Source organism: Palaemon carinicauda, chromosome 42, assembly GCF_036898095.1.
Source record: "Palaemon carinicauda isolate YSFRI2023 chromosome 42, ASM3689809v2, whole genome shotgun sequence".
Lineage (NCBI taxonomy): Eukaryota > Metazoa > Arthropoda > Malacostraca > Decapoda > Palaemonidae > Palaemon > Palaemon carinicauda.
In genome coordinates, this window is record NC_090766.1 from 52677929 (window position 1) to 52703618 (window position 25690).

At 45.4% G+C, this 25690-nt stretch overlaps 1 long non-coding RNA gene across 1 annotated transcript in view; it reads left to right on the top strand.

Annotated features, from left to right (window-relative positions):
• Positions 1-10867: 10867 nt before the first annotated feature.
• The window catches only part of LOC137632828 (uncharacterized), a 52471-nt gene continuing 37648 nt past the window's right edge, over positions 10868-25690 (top strand). Inside the window, exon 1 of the long non-coding RNA XR_011042128.1 lies at positions 10868-10944. This is a non-coding gene — a long non-coding RNA (uncharacterized lncRNA). The remainder of the gene's footprint in view (positions 10945-25690) is intronic.

Genomic DNA, 25690 nt, shown 5'->3' on the forward strand with positions numbered 1-25690 from the left:
TTTTAGTATAAATACCCGAAAAAAACTATCAGTATCAATAGAAAATGTCGAAAATACCATATTTTCAGCTTCTATGCTTTGACTCTCACCCTCTCTACTTCTACCATTATCCATTAATTATTTACTCCAATCTTCTTCTAAATTATTAACGTTCTTTTTTCCCATTTGTATGGGATAAGCACGGTTGCCATCTTTTTGAAGGGCTTTATTTTGGCTTTGGGTGTAGACCGTAGTCCCAATCGGCTGCCCTGCCTGACATCACTTAGATGGCTAGACCCCAGTAGCGTATGTTCATGCGTTGAAACCAGTCACCAGCGTCCTTCCTCCCAGCAGCGAGGAGTCCTGGCGCGGTTTGGTAGACAGTTCGAGACGTGTGAGGTGTTTGTTGTGTTTTTAGGTGTTGGAGTGGCTTTGTCTGTGTTTGTATTAGTTTGTAACACCCATTTGCTTTAAACAAACCTATCCGTCGGTTACATATATAAGCATAAACCACTTCTGTTATTCCCCTAAAGATACCAACATTCCTTACTACATCTTCCTCTTTTCCAATCACCCTCATTACATAACATTTACCACAAACTGTTTTCCTCTTGTAAATATCATCAATCTCTTTTACCAGCTTCTGTAGTTTCCCTCCACTGTCTTCAATCAGCTCACCATATCAACTGCAAACATCAACGACACCACCTGGCTCACATGACTCATTTTCTCATCACACTTACAGCCAGTTTCATTTTCCTTAACCCCTAAAACCATGAATATGGTGAACAGCAATGTGGCCATAATACAGCCTTCTCTTAGACCGACTTTTCACATTAAGCCAATCACTAAAACTCACACATACTTCAATTCCATCATAATTATTCCAAGTGGCTATCAGTAACCTCTTATTTATTTCATACATTTACAGTATACTTCACATTGCTCTTATATCAAATCTACCAAAAGCCTTTTCTTTGGCCATGAATACCTTTGATTTCAAACTTCTAACAAAACTGTTCCACAACAAACTCTTGATTCTCATATCTACTTCTTTGCTTAAACCCATTCTGTTCAACCCATCTTAGTCACTTGTCTTCTTAATCTAGCAAGCAGCTTCCCTGGTTGATTTTACATCAATATGCCCATATAATTCATACTTTCACTTTATAAGTTCACACTACCACTTTGGTACAACAACATCTTGCTTGTAATCGCATCAGCTTCTTAACCTCTTAATTGCCATCCTTATTCTCAACAATCACTCCCACAAACATCTTCTACCTTACACCAACCTTAATTCTTACACAATTCAATTGTTATTCTCTGCTCACTTCCGCATTCAACCCACCTTCAAAATACTCCATCGACCCAAGACTGTACTCACATGTAAACATCATTTCACTTGCATGTTTTTTTTTTTCTTCCTGAGATCCAGTTATTCATCAATATTTCTCTCTGTGTTTACTTCCCTCTCAAAGGATTTTTAACCTCCCCTCTGTCCCACATCTATCTCTATTAGTTTATTCTTGACTTTGACTACCTTATCAATCCTACTCTTATTCTCTATCATGCAACTACACCTACGATAATCTTATTTTTCTCCCTTACTAAACCTTCTATCTCTTCATTACACCACTTGCTATTTTCCTTCCTTCATCATACCCTCTTATACTCAGAAGCACCCCCTGCTGACCCTATGACCTTATCTCATCAAGAAAATTTGAAAGCTCCCCTTCTACTCTTTTCTCCTCCCTAATTTTAAGCCAACCCAAGGGTTGTGGTGGCATATTAGAAATGTCCCTGCCTGGCGTTCTGCTGGACAGGAGATCGAGTCCCACTCAAACTCGATAGTTTCTTGTAGTGTCTGCAACCTTACCATCCTTGTGATCTAAGGATGGGTCTGTTTGGAGGAGGCTCGCAGCGATTGCATGACCCTCCCTGGTCCTGGCTTGGGTGGAGAGGGACTTGGGTGCTTATCATATGAATATCGTATATGGTTAGTATCTAGGGCATTGTCCTGCTGGAGCATTGTCAATGTTCCTTGCCTCTGCCATTCATGTGCGGCCTTTAAAACTCTAAATCCTTTAAGGAATATCCATTTTCTCTTGCATGCTCTTCCCAATTCCTTCTTATCCAACTCGCTTGTCTTAATAACATTTATCTTTCTTCCTTGTCACCCTTATCTACCTCAAGTTTTGTTTCAACCAGATAAGGATTAGTTCTATCTCCAGTCACTTTTCTTCTCACTGATTCGTCCATCAACTTGTTCTTGCATCTACTCTGAACTAACACATAATATAGAAAATTCTTTCCTTCCCCATTATACATTTTCTGAGAGGAGAGAGAGAGAGAGAGAGAGAGAGAGAGAGAGAGAGAGAGAGAGAGAGAGAGAGAGAGTCTTGCCTTGCCTTAGCCTTATTTGCCTTATTTTATGTTTGGGTTCCCCCAGGTCCCTCAGTGTGAGGCACCTCGTATATCCACCAGAGAGTTGCTAATGCATCTTCCGGTGTATTTTGCATCTTCCAGTCTTGGATGGTCTGGGAGAGAGAGAGAGAGAGAGAGAGAGAGAGAGAGAGAGAGAGAGAGAGAGAGAGAGAGAGAGAGAGCTATGGATTCATAAAACGAATGCAGTAATATAAAAAAGTCATCTTAATACTTCAAAGAAAATGTGGACGAATCTAGAGTCAGATCTCTTAATTTCCTTATAACCTACACATGGAATAATCTATAATTCAATTCCAATATTTAAATCTTCAGTTTTTTTTTATTATTCCACAGACCACAAGGTAATTGCCCCCATATACCCAGACGCGAAACTCGTTGCAGATGTTGTTCGGTTTAGTAATTCTGTATTCCATAGTCGAAGGTCATAAAGGGGATGTGGTCATTGAAACCGGAATACACAGTTTTGCTAGAGCAAACATGGAGAGTTGGTGTTCGGCGTTGTCACGTCTCGTTACTCTCATTAATTAAATCTCACTCGGTGTAGGAATATGTCGTAGATTTGGCATGCAATGTTTTCACACTTTAAGTGAGATTTAATTCATGAAATTGGTAAAAAAGCAAAAAAAAAAAAATGACAACGCTGGGCATCGACTCAATGTGTCCATGACATTTTGGATAGATTGTAGATAACTGTGACCACCCGTGTGTGAGTGTGTGTGTGTGTGTGTGTGTGTGTGTGTGTGTGTGTTTGTGTGTGTTTATAAAATTCCCTACTCAGGATATTATAATTTCCCTTGACACTGAAATTTACCTCCGCCAACGAAGTTTGGCGGTTATATTTTCACCCCTGTTTGTCTGTTTATTTGTGAACAACTTCCTGGCCACAATTTTACTCCTAGAGTAGTGAGACTTTCAGGGATTAATCGTTATGTTGAGACGCGGAAGTGATTCAATTTTGAAAGTCCTAGGTCAAAGGTCAAGGTGGAGCAAAATGTCGACCGAATTCACTCTAACCTTAACCCCAAGTTCGCACATGGTTGTCACACAGACTTCAAATAAGTCTACGGTGTAAATTGATCCTGGGAAAGGCAAGCTGGTTTCGAGAAATAAGCTGCCGTGGTGAAGTTCTGCACTCTCAGAGGGCTTTTCTTGTTAATTTTGTAACAGTATAATATCCAAGACAATGAAACTATATGAGAGATTACTCGAGTACCATATGTGGATGAGATCATGATGAGGGGTAGATGGAGATGGTTTGGGCATGTTCTCCGCACTCCCCAAGAGATTAGTTCACCAAACGTTTAACTGGGCTCCACAAGGCGCTAGAAGAATTGGAAGACCCAGGCCTACATGGCTTAGGACTATAAAGCGCGAAGTAGGAGAGGATGAATGGAGGAGTATTGAATTAAAAGGTCAAGACAGAGACGACTGGCTAAATCTAACCGAGGCCCTTTTCGTCAATAGGCGTAGGAGGAGATGATGATGATGATGATGAGAATATCCAAGATATGACACTGTAAATATGTACTGAATGTGTGGGGAAAGATATAATATTATTTGGCTCGAATATTTCGAGAGGTAAACCGGATAATCGGTACAAGTATTTACAAAAGTTTCTTATTTGGTTCAAAACAGCTTGTCTTTAAAATCTTACTCTTGATCTTCTGTTAACGGTTGCCTTCTTTTTGAAGGACTTTGCTTATCTTTGGGGTAGACCGTAGCCCCGATCGGCTGCCCTGCCTGACATCGCTGAGACCCCGGTAGCGTATGTTCAGGTGCTGTGATAGTCACCAGCGTCCTTTCTCCCAGCAGCAAGGAGTCCTGGCGTGGTTAGGAATCAGTTTTAGTACAAAAGCTTTATAAAAAGAATAACAGAATTCGCCTGTAGCGAATTCTTAATTGTTTGTAGAAAATCATACAAGAAGGATTGTATTTTCAAATACCCATAAGGCCAACATTAATTTACTTTTTTTTTTTTTTTTTTTAACTTTAGTAGGGATATATATATATATATATACATACATATATATATATATATATATATATATATATATATATATATATATATATATATATATATATATATATATAGGTAAAAAACTTTATCAAACGTTTCATCTGATTGATTTTATGTTTTAAAGATTTTAATGTTTTTAAGAAACACAGGTTAAATAGATAAAATTTAAATATGTATATACCATAAGTTTTAATTTCTAACTTTTTTTTTTTATCAATTAGATTTAATACATATTTTTATTCCCTGGATTTTACGGGCCAGCTCTGTTGATAAATATTTCTGCCACGCTAAGGACTGTTTAGACCAGTCTAACCTTTATTCCCATTTTTTTTTATCATGGGGGATTTATAACTTATTTGGCACTCCTTAAAACATGGAAATAAAAAAACACTGCGGTACTCACCGTCAAATGCTTGATTCATATCTGTGTGAATATATGTGGAGAAAGCGAAATAGAAATGAAGGTTTGTTTAAAAAATATTATTGGACATATCTCAGTTCCATGGTCAATGAATATTGTATTTGAATATTGTACTTTCCTCACATTAAATTTGCCTATTTTGCAACTGTTTTTCATTTCTCGAAAAAATGAATGTTACTCGTATTCAGCACCAAAACCTGTACTATTGATGATAATTTGGTTAGAAATTAGTGGCGACCACCAAACAGAGAAGACCCCTTATTTGAATAACGTTTTTCATACTTTGAAAAAAAGACTCGATTAACCTTTCTTGACATCCAACAACCAATCATCTTTATTAACCTTTCCATCGAATCAAAAATGTGAAAAATGAAACCTTTCTTATGATTTACAGCCAACGATTCAAACTACCTTTGATATCGTTACAGAAGAAACTCTTCTTTGGAAACAAACTTTTGTATAAAGCAAAACTTTATTTATATTCTCATTAATCCCAGAGACATTATTAATAATTTCTGTCTTTCAAAACTATCATCTTCAACTCTATGCCCAGTACCTGATTCCTTAAAAACGCCACGATCGGTATATGTACCCAATGAAATTAATGTTGACAACTAATCGCCATATATCTTTAATTGCCTGATGCAACATCCATACTTCACCTATATAAATGAACATTAGCTCCTCTTGTTATGGGTATACTCAGTCTCTGATTCATTTACAGATATCACCAGGTGCTCTCTCTCTCTCTCTCTCTCTCTCTCTCTCTCTCTCTCTCTCTCTCTCTCTCTCTCTCTCTCTCTCAGAATCAGCTTTTTAACATTCACGGTTTACCGTGCCCATTACTGGCAAGGGAAAACATTGTTTATATATATATATATATATATATATATATATATATATATATATATATATATATATATATATATATATATATATATATATATATAGGCCTACATATACATATATATATATATAATATATATACACTTACTGGATTCTTTTAACCTATATTGAACCAAGAAAAATCTTTACTGACATGCATACAATTACCAAGGAAACGATGATAACGTTCATTTTATAACTGATTTACACTCTGGAACGCCCTTATTATCAAACGCAAATTCGCAGGTAGATGACGCAACAAAGGCAGGCGTTGGCGAATACACAGAAATGTGACCATTTTCATTTTCATTATTCGATTTGTCTTTGTTGATTACGCATCAAATTACGCAAGAGTTATGCACCTTCTGGCATATAACTATTTTCCTTAGGTTATTTGAATCTGTAATGAATAATGATATTCTCCATTCAGGGAAATTCCATTTGGCAGCGTTGTCCCAAACTCGTCCGACCAACCTTAGCTATGCTGGTGGTTGTTACCTTGGTCAATCGTACAGGGACATGGCATACCATCCATGTGTTCTGATGAAGAAAGGAAATACTAAACATCTTTTTAAGTAAACTCAGGTTGCTTCTGATAGTATATGAAATATTCATGCCGTTTTCTGATAAAAATTTTCATTCCTAATAAGGAAACGATCGTTGGACAATTTGCCAACTGCCAATTATCTAGCCTCTACCTTCCTACCACACTTTTTTGACCCACGTGGTCCTGAAATATTTGGCTATAATAGTTGGGACAAGGTGCCTCTAATGCCATCTATTGGCGGTAAAGTAAAACCCGTAACTATGTAAGGGAGGGACCTACTATGAGATTCAGGGCCTCTGTAACACGGTTTTTTGGACCTTTCTCCTTATCAAAGCATCGGATGTGGCTGAAAGTTGACATATGTATATTTTACAACCACACACAAATTGTGTCAGCATTATCAATAACCTAAACTCGATAGTTTTAATTTTTATAGAGTAAAAATGAACTAATCGACGCCATAGCCAGTGATAACGAGCCAAGAGTCGAAAACATTCATTACGTAAGCAATGTAAACACCTTTTGACAAAATTTTGCCCCGTCCATCCACCAGAAGTGACCAGACACCCATTCACCTTCTTCCATCGGCTCTGAAACCCATAACAGTCAAGAATAGCTAACAGGATTTGGAATTGCCCCCGTGGTTGCAAAACTGCATTTGTCTTACGACTTGCAACTTTATACAGTCAGGAGAAAGCCCATGGCCATATTTACTATAGCCTGAATAGGTAATTATTCAGTTTCTAGTTTAAATCCAATGTTTATGGTCTGATTTGTATTTAGCGTAACATGATTGTAATACTTGTAATGTCATTCAGGCTTTTGAACATTTCCATTTACTATTCACTATGCCACCAGAGAGAGAGAGAGAGAGAGAGAGAGAGAGAGAGAGAGAGAGAGATTGTATGTAAACAGTTTTATGTAACTATTTTTGTTAAAATAAGATTTTTGTGCTAAAATCTCCATCAGACCAACGGATCATCCGACATAATTTTTTTTTCTTCTTCTTAGGCCGTACGACCGTGTTGGCTATGTTTTGGGCATGACTGCATTTTGTAAATAAATCATGAATAGTTTTAGAAGTTTTATTTGTACATCTAATGGGAATTTATAGAAGTAAAGTGAACATAATTCATTTATCCTTTAAAATAATGACTACATGTAGCCAAACAAATAGTAGTAACGATGATAATGCAATGGAGGAATGATACCATACTTTATCTTTAGCTTCAACGTCGGCAATAACATACCCAGTTGCCATAATTTGTCAGCTTAATGAAATAACCTATCATCTAATGTTAAACTTAATTTCTGAGGAGGCCATGGCTTACTGCACAGTGAAAAAAAAAAAAAAACATGACAAAGACTTTATGAATGGCGAAACGATACATAAATGTGGGTAGGGTATCTGTGCTAGCGTAGTAATACTGCTGTAGCAGTAGTGCAGCAACAGTAGTATACATGAATTAAACGTTTAGGCCAACTGCTTGGATCCTTGAGGATCATTTAGCACTTCTTACAACTACTCGAGAATTGAGTTTTTATTGCCAGAATTTAAATCTTACAATCCAACAATGCCCATGATAGCCTTCAGTGTTATCCTGAATTATAAAGAGGCCAAAGTGGGTGGAGCCTCATGAAGTCACCATTCTGACGATAATTATTGGTGAAGGTTTAAAGCCAAAATACGGTACCGGCTTTTTTTCAGTAAATATGTAGGTAGATAGACAATAAATAAAAATTGCTTGACATTGGATATAGCAGTCATCAAATCAAGCTTGTCTACTACGTTTTTGAAAATTACCAACTATTCCCTACACCTTGTCAATGTGATTGTGACCTATAAAATAGACTGTAATTTCTTAGAAAACTTATTTTGGGAGTTAGACTAATAATCGAAGTGTTTTTGTATTTATTACCATATTTTGTTGGTTTGTTCATTATGACAATTATCAGTGGAGAGGTTTCAGAGTTCATAAAGGTGATCTGCTTTTCTTTTATTTAAGCTTTTGTGTCATTGTTGGCAGAGGTATAGCCTTCATTAATAGCCAATCATCAATTGAGAAAGAGGGAAGAAATGCCGTCATAAGTTACGTAACGAGTGCGTTCGAAACCCTTTCTCTGAGTAAGTTGGCCCGTCTTCAAAAAACGTCACTTTTACATAAGTACCAAATTTATTCAACCTACGTAATGCAGAATATAGTCAAAATTTATGTGTAGATATAATGTGCATTCTGAATAAGCTTTATATTTATGAAATTCATAGATAAAAAAAATATTGCGAAAAAACCGTGTTACAGAGGCCCTGAATCTCATAGTAGATGCCTTTCAGAATGTAACTATACTGTTATTCTCCGTAGATTTTACTAACAATACATGTCATACCATGGAACATGAATCATCTTTAGGTTTCATATAAAGGTAATTAAAAATTAGTTAAATAACTGTAGTTCATTGTCTCACCGATTTCAGTACATGTGGCATATCAGGCGACCCCCACCCTCATCACGAAGTGTAATTAAACTAACGGTTGTTTGCTGAGGAAATATTTCCGTGACAGTTATTGTGAAATTTGTAATTTATTAAGAACTAAGTTGCAGCCGGTAAACAAGGAATATCACGTTCACGTGCGTCTGTTTTAGGGCCATTTTGTAATGACAACAGAAATGAAGTAATATTAAGTAGGGGTGGGTAATGGGAATAATTAGCAATTTGGTATTCTGCTGCTTATGCCATCTATTTCTATTTCTTACATGATGTTAGAATATGCTCTACTTTAGTTTGCTTTTGTGTCCATGTTTCCCGTTTTCTGTCTTGTAGTGTTATTCTCATCATTATTCTTTCCATTATTCAATAGCTCTTTGAGTTCTAACTAGCTTATATTTTAAGGCTATAGTAAGGCGCCAAGTTTCCGATTCATAAGTTTATATTGGTACGACGCTTTACTATTAATAGACATTTGTATTTACTTAATCTCATTTTGTTTACCAACAGCTATCCATCCCATGCTTATCCTTCTATTGATATCGGCCGCATGCCTTTAGGAAACAGTCTGTCCCAAGTATGTATATTCACTTACAATCTCTAGAGGTTCTTCCATAACTCTTATTTGTTATCTGCTTTTTCATTGAAAATTTTAAATTACTCATATTAATGTTCAGTCCAACATTCTGCTTTCTGTATTTAAATATTCTTTCATCTGATGATGTGTGTAAGCTACACACACACACACACACACACACACACACACACACACATATATATATATATATATATATATATATATATATATATATATATTATATATATATATATATATATATATATATACACACACACACACACACACACACACACACATATATATATATATATATATATATATATAATATATATATATATATATATATATATATATATATATATAATATAATATTGTAGTCTATGTGTGCGTATGTAGGCCTATGTATGCCAATTATATAGGCCTACAGACTTACAGTATATATTCATATGTATGATCATATAAATATGCACACACACACACACACACACACACACACACACACACACACATATATATATATATATATATATATATATATATATATATATATATATATATATATATATATAACTTAGTTTATCAACGTGTTTCTACCGGAATCCTTGAGATTACGTAGTTTCTCCATATCCTTAGGTGTGATCCTTGGGTTAAAGAAACAGTGCTTATTCAGTTTTAGTTATTTGATAACTACAGAACTATTTTTTACAATACTCTCTCTCTCTCTCTCTCTCTCTCTCTCTCTCTCTCTCTCTCTCTCTCTCTCTCTCTCTCTCTCTCTCTATATATATATATATATATATATATATATATATATATATATCTATTTATCTATCTATCTATCTATCTATCTATATATATATATATATATATATATATATATATATATATATATATATATATATATATATATATATATATATATATATATATATATATATATATATGGGTACATAATCAAATACAAATATGTATGCATACATGGAACTATGTATATTTAAATATGTATGACTTCAGTACATACATTTGTAACTTGCACAGACATTTGATTATTGCATTGTTGGTTTATTTATGATTTATTTTTTTAATGTCTTTTGTAGGTTATTAATAAATACTAGTAACTCCACTCACGTTAAGTGAAACTTGAAATATTTTAGTTTGGTCTAGGTACCAACGAGTCTAAAATTTCTCCCACGACTTTCATTTTTTCTTTTGTTTGTTTATATTTTAATAAATTACTTGAAAATATCGCTGCTCATTTTCCTGAAGATGTAAACTTTTTTTATTATTTCTCAATAGATCAAATGGCAAAGTTTGAGATAGTAGCCTACCAACGAGCAAGGGAGTTTTTTATTATCTGTCAATATTTTAAAAAGAATCACAAAAATCCATAAATTAATTATAATATATCTTTATAAGTTTATTTTTAGTTAACAGGAATTCAAAAGTGCTTTTCATGAAATAAGAAATAATTTAACTATGAATTCTCATTTGTTACTGTCACGAACTCATGATTCACCTGGGTCACGTCAAAGCTGTCAACAACAAACGCACAAGTCAATTTTCTTTTGGTTTTCGACAATATGGTGAGATTATTTAACATTTATAAAGTAAATTTGGGAGTATTTAAACAATTACTGATACTATTGTACTGTATTACAAGGTATGTAACCTAGGTAAAAAAAAAAGATCCAGAAAAAGGGTCTCATTTAACCCAACCAAGTGGGCCTCCTCCCCAGAGTAACAGACCCTAGATGAGGGTATAATGTTGAATGATGAATTGGAATTTTACGCCTCAGAACAATTTACAGTTTTCTTCCGGAATAATAACTAGGCTAAATAAGTATTGTGCCAACTACTATGTTTTTACTAGTGAATAGCCATCGCTATTGGGTGTTTTTTTTTTTTTTTTTTTTTTTTTTTTTTTATTCCAGCCACCTGTTTTTATTGTGTATTCCCAATCCATAATACAGTAGCCTACGTATCACAAAAAATGAGCTGTACGTATGCTAGCATAGATCTTGAGTATAAAACGCCTCTAACAATAATCTAATATTTAAACAAAAATATTACAAGATCACAGTAATATATCCTAACCTCACCATAGTAACTTACAAAAAGTCTTCTCGTGAATTATTGTCTAATTTTCAAAGGGATTCTAACCCTAATTTGCATATTGATTTGTATAGGTATACCTGTACAGTATAAGGAAACCAATGAATTATAGCCATTAAGGTTTATTAGAAATCTCATGAACATCTGTTTGTATTTACAATTATGGGGTTCACTACTGGGAAAGCTAGAGTTTAATGTGTTCCACTTTTTAATTAGATAACAAAATTGGCAATATCACAGTTTAAGGAAGTGGAGGATATTAAACTTAATTTTTTTACCATTACTACTTTGAAGATTTGATTGTCATGTAACATACTTTAAGTATTTGGAATGACAGACATTGTGGCCAGAGTTAATTGTCAAATCCTGACTGCTGTAATACTAAAAATACAAGCAAGTTTTCAACTTCCTATTGGGAGCTAATCATAGGCTACAATTTTGGGGTTGCATACTGTAATTGAAAGTTCAGGTGCATCTTAGTTCCAGTAACTTGAAGTCATCCATAACTATTCTTCTTGTTCTTGATAAGATATGGGTTGAAGGATAAAAGCTTATTTACATGAGTGGTTTATCAAAGTTTTTCAAATTTATACAAGATCGTAAGTGATGTTAGGAAAATGGGTAGGTTGAAGATGGCCAAAGGCACCTCGTTAAGTTTTAGAAGCCCCTGTACGTTTGGTTAGGTTAGGCAAGTGAGGTTGAATTCCATCTTTGTATTTTGCTAATGTATTTTTACTTATCTAAAAACTTTAAATTCCTAATGGGGTCATGTATCTTATAACTACTCAGTTTCAATAGAAATGAAGGTCAAAATAATTCAAAGCACACTGACGTGTATATACAGTAGTGTAAGTTAAATTTCAATGTCCAAGATCTGCCTTGCTCTGAACTGTAAATTCACTGAAAAACCCAAAATAACAACATACAGTAATCACTCTAAAAATTCCTATACCTGTATTCATACATGACATACTTATGCCATGTTACCTACATAATATATATTACTATTAAATACTGTAGGCCCATAGCAAGTACACTTTAAGACATGTATCCTAACCTATGCTTACCAATCTTGGAAGGATCTAGCATGCTCTAAATTTATTGAAGTTAAGGGATTGGTCCTAACCTATTCTGAGGTAATGCTTCACGCCCTTACCTGACGTAGCATACTACAATTTCAATCAAATTACAAGGCTGTGTCTTAACCTATCTTAGGTTGTTAGGTCCAAAGTTGCCTGTGGCAAGGGAACACTCTGCCCCCTTCAACTAATGTGACTTACACCAGAATATTCTGTACAGTAGTCAGAATTATGGTTGAAAAATAACTTTTCTCATATACAGTACCTTTTCGAGTACACAGTTATACACCATCTTTTGTAATGCAGAAAATAGACAGGAGATTCTTTACCTTTGATTCTAGATGATACCCCAGCATTTGCCATGCAATCAAATTAAGCACCGGCACTTTATATATGGAATGAACCAGAAAGTCAGGTTTGTCAGTAAATGTAACAAATTACAGTAAGCCAAATTAAGCTTATTATAGGAACTAGGCAAATTGCACAAAGCTGAGTTGTTCTGTAACCGAAATACAAACCACGCTATTTACAGAGGGTTTACCTTTTAGCGCAGCTGAAATGACGAGCCAATAGTTTTAACGAGGTTAATTACCCCCGCGCTAGTTAGCGGGGGGTGGGGAAGGGTAGCTTGCTACCCCTCCCCCCTCCACACACCGGTGACTTGCTTCACTTCACTGTTGGCTCGGCGGTGATCAGACGTGTCTGCTCATCGTCCTCGTGACAGCCTTTAATTTTCTGCTTTTTCTTTTCAGCGTGTGTGTTGGTTGGAAGTTGACCTTCATTTTTTTTCTTTACAATGTGGGACTTTCATGTCGGACGTAAATACGGATCCGCACACCCTCTGCCCTCAATGTCGGGGCCGACGGTGTGACCAGGAGAACATGTGCCGTGAGTGCAGGGAGTGGTCTGCCTCCCAGTGGGAGAGGTTTGGCCGTCGGCGTAAGAAGAAGTCCAAGAGAGACCGTTCTCTTCCGGGGTTAGCCTTGAAGGAGGAAGGTTCTCGGGACTCTTCTTCCGCCGCCCAAACCTCCTCCGAAGCTCCCCCTCGTCCGCCTCCTAAGGAGAGTCGGCCGAGTGGGAGCGCAGGCCCTTGTTCTGTTTCCCGACCTTCGGTGGGGGGAGAGGGCGTCGCCTCCTATAGAGAGGCGGTTCCCCCTCCTCCTTCGGGGGAGGTTATTGATAATGCCTTAACCAGTGATGATCTTTTACAGATTTGGTCGTCCCTGGGGCTTAAGGGCTTTCCCTCCAGGGTCGCTCTTATTGACCTTGTCTCGTTGGGGGCCGCTGTTAAGCAGTCGCCAGCGGTAGCAGAGGTAGACCCTCTGTCTATTGTCGACGTCGTGGTGACAGAGGCCTCCGACGTGGCTGGGCAATCTGCCGCAGGTGCTGTTGCGGATGATGGTGCTAAAGGCTCTCCTCCCCCTTCCGTACATCCTTCGAAGGGGGAAGTGAGTCCTTCGGTCTCGGCTGCTGCTCAGCTTCCTTCTGGGGGAAGTGCTTTGACGGAGACTCCCCTTCGGAGGACCGATGGTCCCGACGATCTTCCCCGAGGCCGCCTCCGCCGTAAGGCTCACCGTCCGCTACGCCACAAGGGCCTCCCTTCCCCTTACAGGGGGACTAAGAGGCGCCTTTTTGGGTCTTCATCCTCCGGGGGGGACTCTCCTCGTCAGCGTCAACCTACAGCTCCGCCTTTCTTGAACCTCTCTGCAGACCGCTCACCATCTCCTGCCAGATCTTCGCCTTCTGGAGAACTCGTCACCCGACGGGCAACGGTCCCTTCGGGGCTAAGGGATCCTTCCCTTACGCGAGCAGTGCTAGCGCACAAGCGCTCTCCTGATTTTCAGCGCTCTCCTGCTCGTCGGCGATCTCCTGCTTGCCAAGACTCTCCCGCTCGCCGACTCTCACCTGCTCGTCGGCTCTCTCCTGATGTTCGCCCCCCTCGCCAGCGCTCTCCTGCTCGTCAGCTCTCTTCCGAGCGTCCGCGCTCATTTGAGGACCATCGCCCTGCGGTCTCTGACCACCCTTTAGTTCCTGCTGAGCTCCCTGCTCACCATCTGCCTGGTCCTGTGGCTACGCAACATCGTGCTGCGCGTGTCAAAAACACATTTGTTCCGTAACCGAAATACAAACCACGCTATTTACACAGGGTTTACCTTTTAGCGCAGCTGAAATGGCGAGCCATTAGAATTTAACGAGGGTGTATTACCCCCGCGCTAGTTAGCGGGGGGGTAGGGGAGTGGTAGCTAGCTACCCCTCCCCGCTCACACACCGGTGAACTGCTTCACTTTCACTTTTGGCTCGGACTGTGACAGACGTCTCTGTCTTGGTCCTCTCTTGGCAGCCATTGTTTGTTTTGTCTTTACTTAATCGCTTACTTTTCTTTTACTCAATATATATGTAAACATGTTTTCATGTTTGTATACATATTTGAGTATAGAAATCAGTAAGTTTCCTTTTCAGATTTGTGTGTGTAGTGTACTTATCTTCGTGGTGTTCTCGGCAGTTGGCCGCCACGGCGTTATGGGTGGCGATCGAGTTTGACTTATGTCTTTCTCTCTCTCTCTCTCTCTTGAGGTCGTTCACCCTTTTACTACGTGTTACTATGCCCTTGTAGCTTCCTTTCCATGGGGGGTTGCTACGCCGTACGTTTGTCTCAATTAGTTTATGAATCTAATTGTATTTGTTGATTTTTCAGCTTTGTAGAACGATTCCTTTCGGGGTTTTCGTTCTTTCCTTAGTGTTCATTCATTTTTAAATTACATAATTACATAGTTACATAATTATAATTGTTATAATTCTGTTTTGGTTACAGCTCTCCTTCCGTGAGTGTAAGTGGTTGTGAGGGCACGTGCCTGTTGTGTAATTCTTGTTTCCTTTCCCTCGGGATTCCTCTTCGGAGCCTTCCCGGGGGAATGAATGTGTACTAATGTTTTTTTGTTTGATTTTTTTACAGTTACCGATCTAGTTCGTTTCTGTAATATGGCAACGGTGTGAGCTGTCTTGTTGAGTCCTGGGGATTCGGCTGTTGCTGCCTCCCCCCTTGTGTTTTCGTCAGGGGCGTGTCTCCTTCTACTGGAAGTACTCCCGTGACGACGGACAGCTCTCCAGTTCTTTTTAGAACTCTCAGGAGGCTTGCCTCCTTGGCCAGGTAACTTTCCTTCCGAGGGAAGTTTTTCCTGTCCAGGCTTGAGTTTTTCCCCTTATGGAGGGTTCTCCTCTTGCCTTTTTTTCGTGCGACTATGCTCTTGGTGCTGAGCGGTCACACCTGCAGTTTCGCTCAAGGGGCTGGGCAACTGCAGGAGCTCCTCTTCGGAGGATTGCTCCTTTTAGGTCTCTGCAGACCTGTCTCTTCTACGAAGTGTTTCTCTTTCGTTCGCGAGAGAGTACACTCATAGAGACTCCTCTTCGGAGGTTTCTTCTGTTGCTGTTGGCCTCCCTCGCCGTAAGGCCCACCGTCCGCCTCGTCGTAAGGGCCTCTCATCTTCCTATAAGGGTGCTTGAGGCGCCTTTTTGAATCTCCGTTTGCAGCCTACAACTCTTTTTTCTCGATCTTCCGCCTTGGTGCAAATGGACAGCAGTCTGATCTCGTCTTCCGACGGGCAACGGTCTTCCCGACGGACAACGGTTTTCCCGACGGACATCAGTCTCCCGGCGGACAACGAACCCTTCGGGGCAAAGGGTTGCCTCCCACGGGGGTTCTTCCCTTGCGTGTCAGGTTTTCCCTGCGCGCCCTTCTGCTGTGTTCTCTCCTGCTCCTGCTCAGTGTTAACGCACAGGCGCTCTTCTGCTCATCAGCGCTCTCCTGTTTGTCAGCGCTTTCATGATGATCATCCCTGCTGTTCCTGTTGGTTCCTTTTACGCGCCCTGTGCGCCCACGTTCGCCCTCGCGATCTAGAACTTCGGTTCAGGTCGGGGTCAAGGACTCTTCTTCTACGCAGGCTTCCACGCGTAGCCTTCTGCTCATCAGCGATCATCAACTCGCCAGCGATCATCAGCTCGCCAGCGATCATCAGCTCGCCAGCGATCATCAGCTCGCCAGCGATCATCAGCTCGCCAGTGATCACCTGTCTCTCGGCGATCTCCGCCGCGTGTGTTACAGCCGGCACGCCAACGTTCTCCAACTCTTCTGAAGGAACATGGTTCGCCAGCTACTAACTCACCAGTGCATGCTGATCGCCATCGCGCGATCCTCAACTGCGGATGCTGATCGCCATCGCGCGACCCTCATCTGCGGATGCTGATCGCCATCGCGCGACCCTCAACTGCGGATGCTGATCGCCATCGCGCGACCCTCATCTGCGGATGCTGATCGCCATCGCGCGACCCTCAACTGCGGATGCTGATCGCCATCGCGCGACCCTCAACTGCGGATGCTGATCGCCATCGCGCGACCCTCAACTGCGGATGCTGATCGCCATCGCGCGACCCTCAACTGCGGATGCTGATCGCCATCGCGCGACCCTCAACTGCGGATGCTGATCGCCATCGCGCGACCCTCAAACTGCGGATGATGCTGATCGCCATCGCGCGACCCTCAACTGCGGATGCTGATCGCCATCGCGCGACCCTCAACTGCGGATGCTGATCGCCATCGCGCGACCCTCAACTGCGGATGCTGATCGCCATCGCGCGACCCTCAACTGCGGATGCTGATCGCCATCGCGCGACCCTCAAACTGTGGATGATGCTGATCGCCATCGCTCGACCCTCAAACTGCGGATGATGCTGATCGCCATCGCGCGACCCTCAAACTGCGGATGATGCTGATCGCCATCGCGCGACCCTCAAACTGCGGATGATGCTGATCGCCATCGCGCGACCCTCAAACTGCGGATGATGCTGATCGCCATCGCGCGACCCTCAAACTGCGGATGATGCTGATCGCCATCGCGCGACCCTCAAACTGCGGATGATGCTGATCGCCATCGCGCGACCCTCAAACTGCGGATGATGCTGATCGCCATCGCGCGACCCTCAAACTGCGGATGATGCTGATCGCCATCGCGCGACCCTCAAACTGCGGATGATGCTGATCGCCATCGCGCGACCCTCAAACTGCGGATGATGCTGATCGCCATCGCGCGACCCTCAAACTGCGGATGATGCTGATCGCCATCGCGCGACCCTCAAACTGCGGATGATGCTGATCGCCATCGCGCGACCCTCAAACTGCGGATGATGCTGATCGCCATCGCGCGACCCTCAAACTGCGGATGATGCTGATCGCCATCGCGCGACCCTCAAACTGCGGATGATGCTGATCGCCATCGCGCGACCCTCAAACTGCGGATGATGCTGATCGCCATCGCGCGACCCTCAAACTGCGGATGATGCTGATCGCCATCGCGCGACCCTCAAACTGCGGATGATGCTGATCGCCATCGCGCGACCCTCAAACTGCGGATGATGCTGATCGCCATCGCGCGACCCTGCGAATGCTGATAGCCATCTTGCGATCGCCCACCTGCAGAGGCTGCTCGCCATCGCGCGACCGCCCAGCTGCGCATGCTGATCACCATCGCGCGATCGCCCTCCTGCACATGCTGCTCGCGATCGCTCACCTTCGCATATTGCTCGCCAACGCACGATCGCTAACCTGACCATCGCGTCGGCATAACACAACGCGCCATCGCCAACCTGCGCGTTAGCGCTCACCAGCTCACCACCGATCGCTTGTTGATCCATATCGCCAGCGGTCTTCCTCGCCCACGCGGCAGCGCGTTTCCTCGCCATCGCGCTAACGCTTGCGTTCGCCGCCTCGGACTCGCGCTCATCCACCTGCCCACCCTCACGACCGCTCGCCTGCGCGCCCGCGCGACCGCTCGCCCGCGCGACCGCTCGCCCGCTCGCCCGCGCGACCGCTCGCCCGTACGCCCACGCGCCCACGCGCCCACACGCCCACGCGCCCACACGCCCACGCGCCTGCACGTCTACGCTCATGCGCGTCCGTGCCCATGCTCTCCAATGTTCGCCCACGCGCGAACCAACGGTTTTCCATCACGTGGACGGATGGTGTTCCGTCGCGCGAACCTACAGTGTTTCTTCGCACAAATGTCGGCTTATTTCTTGCAGTATCCATTGCTCGTCTATGGGTTATCGCTCGCCGACCACCAGCTCTCGCCCTTCCTACCACGCTCGCCCTCCTTCTGCGCTCCTTCGCTCACCTTCGTTTGCGTTACCGCGCATGGGGGCTTCCACGTTCACCCACGCGAAAATCTTTGAATTACCGTCGCGCGAGCTCCAGGGCGATTGCGACCACGATTCCCAATGGGGTTTTCGCAGCATGGCCAGCCTGGCGAGTTGTTCTGGAGCGTATTTCCAGAACACAGCCTCACCCCGTAAACGCAGAGCATGTCACTTGCAAGAATAGGAGAAACTTAAGGGAGATCTGAGCAACACTCCTCTTCCTGAACCTGGTTAGCCCTTCCCCGTCATTCCCTGGAAGGATTTTTGGCGGGGGGGCTTTCCGTTCGAGATTTCTCCATCGGACAAGGGGTGACTGCTTACCCCTTCCTCTGGGAGCTTACCAGGTTCTTTCCCTCCTCGGTTACGGCCCGAGGTTGGGTTCAAGGAAGCTACTGGAAGAGCATGGGTACTTTCCTCCTCTTGAGCTCAGGCACCTTGGCCTTTCGTCGTTAAGTATCTATCTTGCGGACAAGCTCGATGTTGTACCATCTGGATGCGCTGACTGAGGGCTTCCTTCGGGTGTCTCATCTGTGGAGGTCGACGACCTCAGACACCCTTCCATCCTTGAGAAGAGTTTGTTTGTGCCCAAGGACAGAGACTTAGACAGCGGCTGTGCGGAGGAAATCGACTTCCGTTTTCACTCCTCCAAGGCGCTTTCTTCCAGACTCTGCAGGGCTCCAGTGCCCTTTTCTTTCAATCACGTCGGCCTAAGTTATCGGCTATGACAACTGGGACAAGGTGTCCAATTGCAGTTTCCTCCTGTCAGGAACAGATGGCACGGGAGACTCCCCCGGGGGGGCATAGTCCTAAAAGGAGTTCACGAACTCTAGGATTGCAGGTTTTTCTCTGGGAGGATGCTTAAGGTTACTCATCTGAATGACAGCTTCCCGATGCCCATTCCCGCTCAATCTCTGTGATCAGCCAAGGATATCGCGCCTGCCGTCTCTGTCAGCGAATTCAGTGTCTCTGAACCTCTATGCCATAGCGTCAGCAGAGTTGCCCGGTTGGGCAGAATGATCCATACCTTAGGCGAAGGTCTACCTTAGGATCATCGACGGCTTCACCCCCGGCCTCCTCAGTCGATCCTTTCTTGTAAGAAAGGATCTGAGAGGGGATGTCCTTGGTCGACCTCTCAGCCCTGATCAAGTTTGTCGAACAAACTTCGGCCAGCGTAGACCAGCAGAATCGACCAGGCTGGTAACGAGGCGACAGGACTCCTTAAACCCTGGATCGGAAGGACGGGTACTTTCAGTTTCCATTCCATCCATCTTCCAGGGTGCTCGTCGAATTCAGCCTAGACTGCAAGTATTCCTGCTTATGATGCAGTGTGGCTATCCCGCCGTGGCATAGCAGGTTTGTTTCCCCAGAGAACTCTCCCTGCCTTCCTCTTGGCCGCTCAGGTGCAGGCTTCCGCCTCCTCTGCTGTTTGGAGGGTTGGTCAACTCCGGTAGGCTCGGGTTCGACCTTCTTCACCGCCGGGACAAGCTTCCGGATGCTTACCATGAGTGTGGGCTCATGGTATTTTGCTTGGAGCCTTCTCTTCCTCTGCCTCAACATCTGGAGTATCTGGCCATGATATTGAGTCAACGGCCTTACCACGTTGGAAACCCCGCTTCTCGTCCGTCCAGCGAGGTTAAGCAACGTCGGTACTTGGATGGGTGACCACCTGGGGACGCCAGATTCTGTTACCACATCCTCCGAGCCTTCCTTTCGGTTGACTGTGGCAAGACTGAGGAGAGTCGCAGTACCTGTTCTCAGTCAAGCAGAGCTTTCAGCCCTACCTTGGAACGTTTCCTAGTTCTCCTTTCCTCATTGACCCGTCTATAGTCCGAACGGTCGCCTCAGGATAAGTTCCATGTGGGGCGATCCAAGTTCCGGTGGCTTCAGGCAATGTTTAACCGGACTTCCTGGCCCCTATGGGACCAGCGGAACTATTAGACCTGCAATGGGTGTTGACCTATGGAGCCTCTTGATGGTAGTGGATATTCTCGTCCTTTCCCCACATTCTTGATGCTGTTCTCGGACTCGTCAAAGGAAAGGGGGGGGGGGGGGGCATGTTCCGGTCCAGGCCTATGGTCAAGACCTGAAGGATACCTCTCCATCATTCAGGCAGGCTTAGGGGCCTTAGTCTGGCCCCTCTCCAGATCCTACAGCTCCTGCCGAGTCGCCCCGTGCGCGTCGACTTCATGATTCTGGCGTATTCTACCAGCGAGGGAACGCATTTTCACACCTTCACATCTTGCAGTAGAGATACCGGGATGATTGAGATTCTCTCAATACCACCATCGGCTCTCTCATTCCAGGCAGGGGAATGTTCTCTCAGACTATCCGAGCAGAGCCTCGTAGAGAGAGTGTACCTGGGGGTCTTTGACCTTGGGTAACCAGCAAGTACTGGTCTGGGGGACCTGATCGCGACAGCTTGGAACCTCAAGCGTCCGCTATTCTTCCCCCCAGTCTCAGACCCCGAGACTCTGGCAAGATGCATTCCAGTGATGGTGGGACAGCTTCGACGCCTGCATCTTCCCTCCCTTTTGTCTGTGGACAATGGGTCTCAACAAGACCAGGTTGTCTGTCAACCTTTCAATGGGAGAGCTCCACTGGGACTATGCGCAGAACGGTTTCTGAACCCTCTGCTTCCCCTGACGGAACTCCCGGGAGAGCTTCTCCCACGGCGCAGACTACTCAAGCAACCACACTGCGACATCTCTCCCGAACCGGGGCGTCGCTTCGGCTTCATGCCTGGAGACACTACGCCTCCTCCTCAAGAAGAGACAACCCGCTACAGTCGCGGTACGGAGGTCGCGTCATCTGCGATAGTCATCCACAGGGGTCTCCTAGGCAAAGTGAAGAGTCTAATGTGGTTGGTGCCGTGGGAGATATACCTCTTCCCTTGAGGCCTCTTCTCCAGCAATAACGGTCTTATTGCCTTTCGGCGGGAGGAAACTCCTTTCCGCTCTCGGCAATGAAGCCTGTCGCTCAGCCTTTCACTGACCTTCAGGCTTAAAGGAATAACTTTTTCCTGACCGCTGATCTATCCTCGCTCATGCGAAGCTACGATCGTCCCTGCCCTAGTCGGTGGAAGACCTCCAACTTGGAGCATGGCTCGGACCTTTAGTCCTTTGAGAGATCTTCTCAAGACCCTTTACGACAGGCCTCGAATTGTATTCCGTCTTGGGTCTCCTGCTCACTCTGGCCACGGCCAGTGTGTAAGCAATCTTCTTGGTCTCTTACAACTCCCCCCTTTCTAAGGAAGAGGGGAAGGCAACATTCAGGCTCGCTCCTGAGTTGCTGGCTAGACTCAGAATCTGGGGGTCCCGGCCCTTCGGTCCGATTCATTCAAGATTTCGAGTCTCCATTCTGTATCTGATGTCCCAAGACCTTCTCTTTCTTGCCAGTAAAGGAATCGAGATGTTAGCGCTGGGAACAGCTGCAGCTTGTCCTCAGTTGCAGCCGATTTGGGAGCACAAGGAGGACATGGGGGAGAGTCACCAGTATACCTCTTAAGCCCTGACTCAAGGACATTCATCTCGACCTGTCTCCAGACCCTCCCCCGTCACGTCGCCCTACAGCACGATGTTGGATACATCGCAACGTCCCTCGCCTTCGAGTAATACTACTCTGTGACGCAGGTGCTACAAGCTGGAGTCTGGAAGCGTCTAATGACCTTCGCAGCCCGCTTCCTGCAGGGCGTGACCCACAGGAGTCTCGATACGTTTTCTATCGCTCTGTGGTGGCTACACAACAGCTGGTCTAACCTCAGGCTCCTTTTTGGACAGGTAGCAGAAGGTTGAGGGCATTGTTATCAGGTTTTAGTCTGCATGAACGAAAGAAGTATGTCTGGCCCTTACTTCTTTCTTCATCATCCCCTCTACGGGGAAGCAGCATCCTGGTCTCTGCATAGCTGACCTCGAACCTCTGCAGGTAAACCATGCTTCCTTGTGTTCCGAGTATTGAGTCAATACTGTCGCGTCCCCCATACCCTGACGAGGTGGTATTGGGAACGTCCTAACCCAGAGTTCCTTCTGGAACTCCAGGTCAACTGCCTAGGACGGGTCACACTTCTTCCTTCACACACAAGCTTACGTAGGCCACATGGTTCCTTGCGAAGCAAGGAACTTGTGAGGTGCAGGGACTCCTTTTATCGAGTGCTACTCACTCGGATTCTGAGTCCCCGGGTAAAGCCAAAGCCAGTATGGCTGGGGACTTTCCACCCTACCTAAGGGGTAAGTCACCCTGTGTAAATAGCATGGTTTGTATTTCGGTTACGCAACAAATGACAAATTCGAAGATAATTTGTATTTTTCCTAACCATACAAACCTTAGCTATTTACACACATTTGCCCGCCAGCCCTGTCCCCCAAGACAAGTCCTACCTCTAAGTGAAAGTGAAGCAGTTCACCGGTGTGTGAGGGGGGAGGGGTAGCTAGCTACCACTCCCCTACCCCCCCGCTAACTAGCGCGGGGGTAATACACCCTCGTTAAATTCTAATGGCTCGCCATTTCAGCTGCGCTAAAAGGTAAACCCTGTGTAAATAGCTAAGGTTTGTATGGTTAGGAAAAATACAAATTATCTTCGTATTTGTCATGTTCGCCAACGCGCCAGCGATCTTCCAGTTCCTGCTCGTGAACGCGCCGCGCCACCTGTCCTTTCACATGACACGCGTTGACCTTCTGCTCGCCAGCGATCTCCAGCTTGCCAGCGATCACCTACGCGCCAGCGATTACCTCCTCGCCAGCGTTCACCTGCTTGCCAGCACGCACAGGCGATCTTAGTATCGCCTATTCAACAGCGACAGCTAGCGCGCCAACGTTCTCCAACGCTCCTGAAGGAACATGGTTCGCCAGCTTCTAGCTCGCCATCACGCGATCGCCCTCCTGCGCATGCTGCTCGCCATCGCTCGCCATTGCACGATCGCCCTCCTGCGCATGCTGATCACCATCGCACCCCATCACGCGATCGCCCACCTGCGCATGCTGCTCTCCATCGCTCGCCATCACGCGATCGCCCTCCTGCGCATGCTGCTCGCCATTGCACGATCGCCCTCCTGCGGATGCTGATCACCATCGCACCCCATCATGCGATCATTCACCTGCGCATGCTGCTCGCCATCGCTTGCCTTTACGCGGTCATTCACCTGCGCATGCTGCTCACCATCGCACGCCAATGCGTCGACATGCCATATCGCGCCATCGCCAACTTGAGCGACTGCACTCACCAGCTCGTCATCGATCGCCTGTGGATCTACATCGCCAGCGGTCTTCCTCACCTACACGGCAGCGCGTTCCCTCGCCGTCGCGCCAACGCTTCCGTTCGTCGCCTCGGACACGCGTTCATTTACCTGCCCACCCTCGCGCCCACTCGCCTGCGCGCCCGCGCGACCACTCGCCTGCGCGCCCACGCGACCACTCGCCTGCGCGCCCGCGCGACCACTCGCCCGCGCGCCCGCGCGACCACTCGCCTGCGCGCCCGCGCGACCACTCGCCTGCGCGCCCGCGCGACCACTCGCCTGCGCGCCCGCGCAGGCGACCACTCGCCTGCGCGCCCGCGCGACCGATTGCCTGCGCGCCCGCGCGACCGATCGCCTGTGCGCCAGCGCGATCATCCACCTGCGCGCCCGCGCGATCGCTCGCCCACGCTCCCGCGCGACCATTCGCCTTCGCGCGACCATTCGCCCTCGCGCGACCATCGTTCGCGGCGAATTCCGCAACCGGTGGTAGCAGCAGGAACGCGTGCTCCTAGACGGCACTCGGGATCACCTCCATCCAAACACAGGTTGGTAGTGCAGGACGAGGAGAGGTTAGTACATCATTCTTCCCCACCTTCTTTTCAGGCAGGTACCATGGTGTCCACTCCAAAGGATCGCCCGATCCCTTTCCCTTTAGCGAGGATTTCGGACTCTGTGTCCTTGGAGCAACAGACTTGGTTTGGTCCTCTGGCTCGGGCGTTAGTGAGGGTTATGAAACCAGCACTCGCCGGCCAGGGTAACAAACCAACGGCTGTCTCTCCTACGCTGAAGAGAAAGAGAGGAGTGGACTTCGTGGTGACTTCCCCCAGGGCGAAGTTGGTTCCCAAGAGGTCGGTCGCGAAGGTCCCTTCTCCTGCACGAGTACTCTCTCCTTCTCCCGTGGACGAGGCCTTTCCGTCCTCAGGTGAGTCCAGTGGGGCGGTAGTCTTCCCCTCGGCACCAGGGGGGGAGACTTCGCTTCATGCAGGAGAATCGTCTCGTGAGGAAGGGGCCCCTCGAACCTCGTTGTTGGGATCCTGTATCCCTCCCAGGAGGGAGTCCAAGGATTCCAAGACCGTCCCTAAATCCTCTGCAAGGATTCGTCAGGAACCCACGACTACCCAGGGGAATGTCCACGTATCACCCCAGGAAGAGATCCCTGGGGCAGGAGACTTAGCTGCAAGCCGCAGGGAGGAGAACAGCAAGAATCCGAACATGCCTTCTGGCAGGTCCTAAGCCTGATAAGGCAACTTAACGGGCTTACGGATCCAGTCATCGCCCCCCGTGAAGGCAAAGACACGATTTTGGATGAAGTGTTTGACGTTCGGAAGGCCCCTAAGACCAGTGCGGCTCTGCCCTGGTCTCGGGGGCTGAAGAGTGCCAGGGCTAGGGCCAACGCTCAGCTTGCACTTCTTGCCTCCTCCGGTCGTTCCACTGCCGGGAACAAGCTCATCCCTCCTCCTCGCCTTCAGCAGAGGAGGTATTTCGAGATCCTGGGTGAGCACAACCTCGCTCTCCCTCTCCATCACTCTGTGGAGGAGCTGGCGAAGGGAGTTCCCCTGGAGAAACTCTCTGCCCGGCAGGTGTCGTTCTCGGCGGCAGAGATCCTTAACCACGAGAAGGTCGCTAAGTGTGCCATGCAGGCCACTTCGTGGCTGGACTTTTGGCTAGGATCTCTGGGCATCCTATTGCGATCGGAGGACTTGTCCAAGGAGACCAATAGGAAG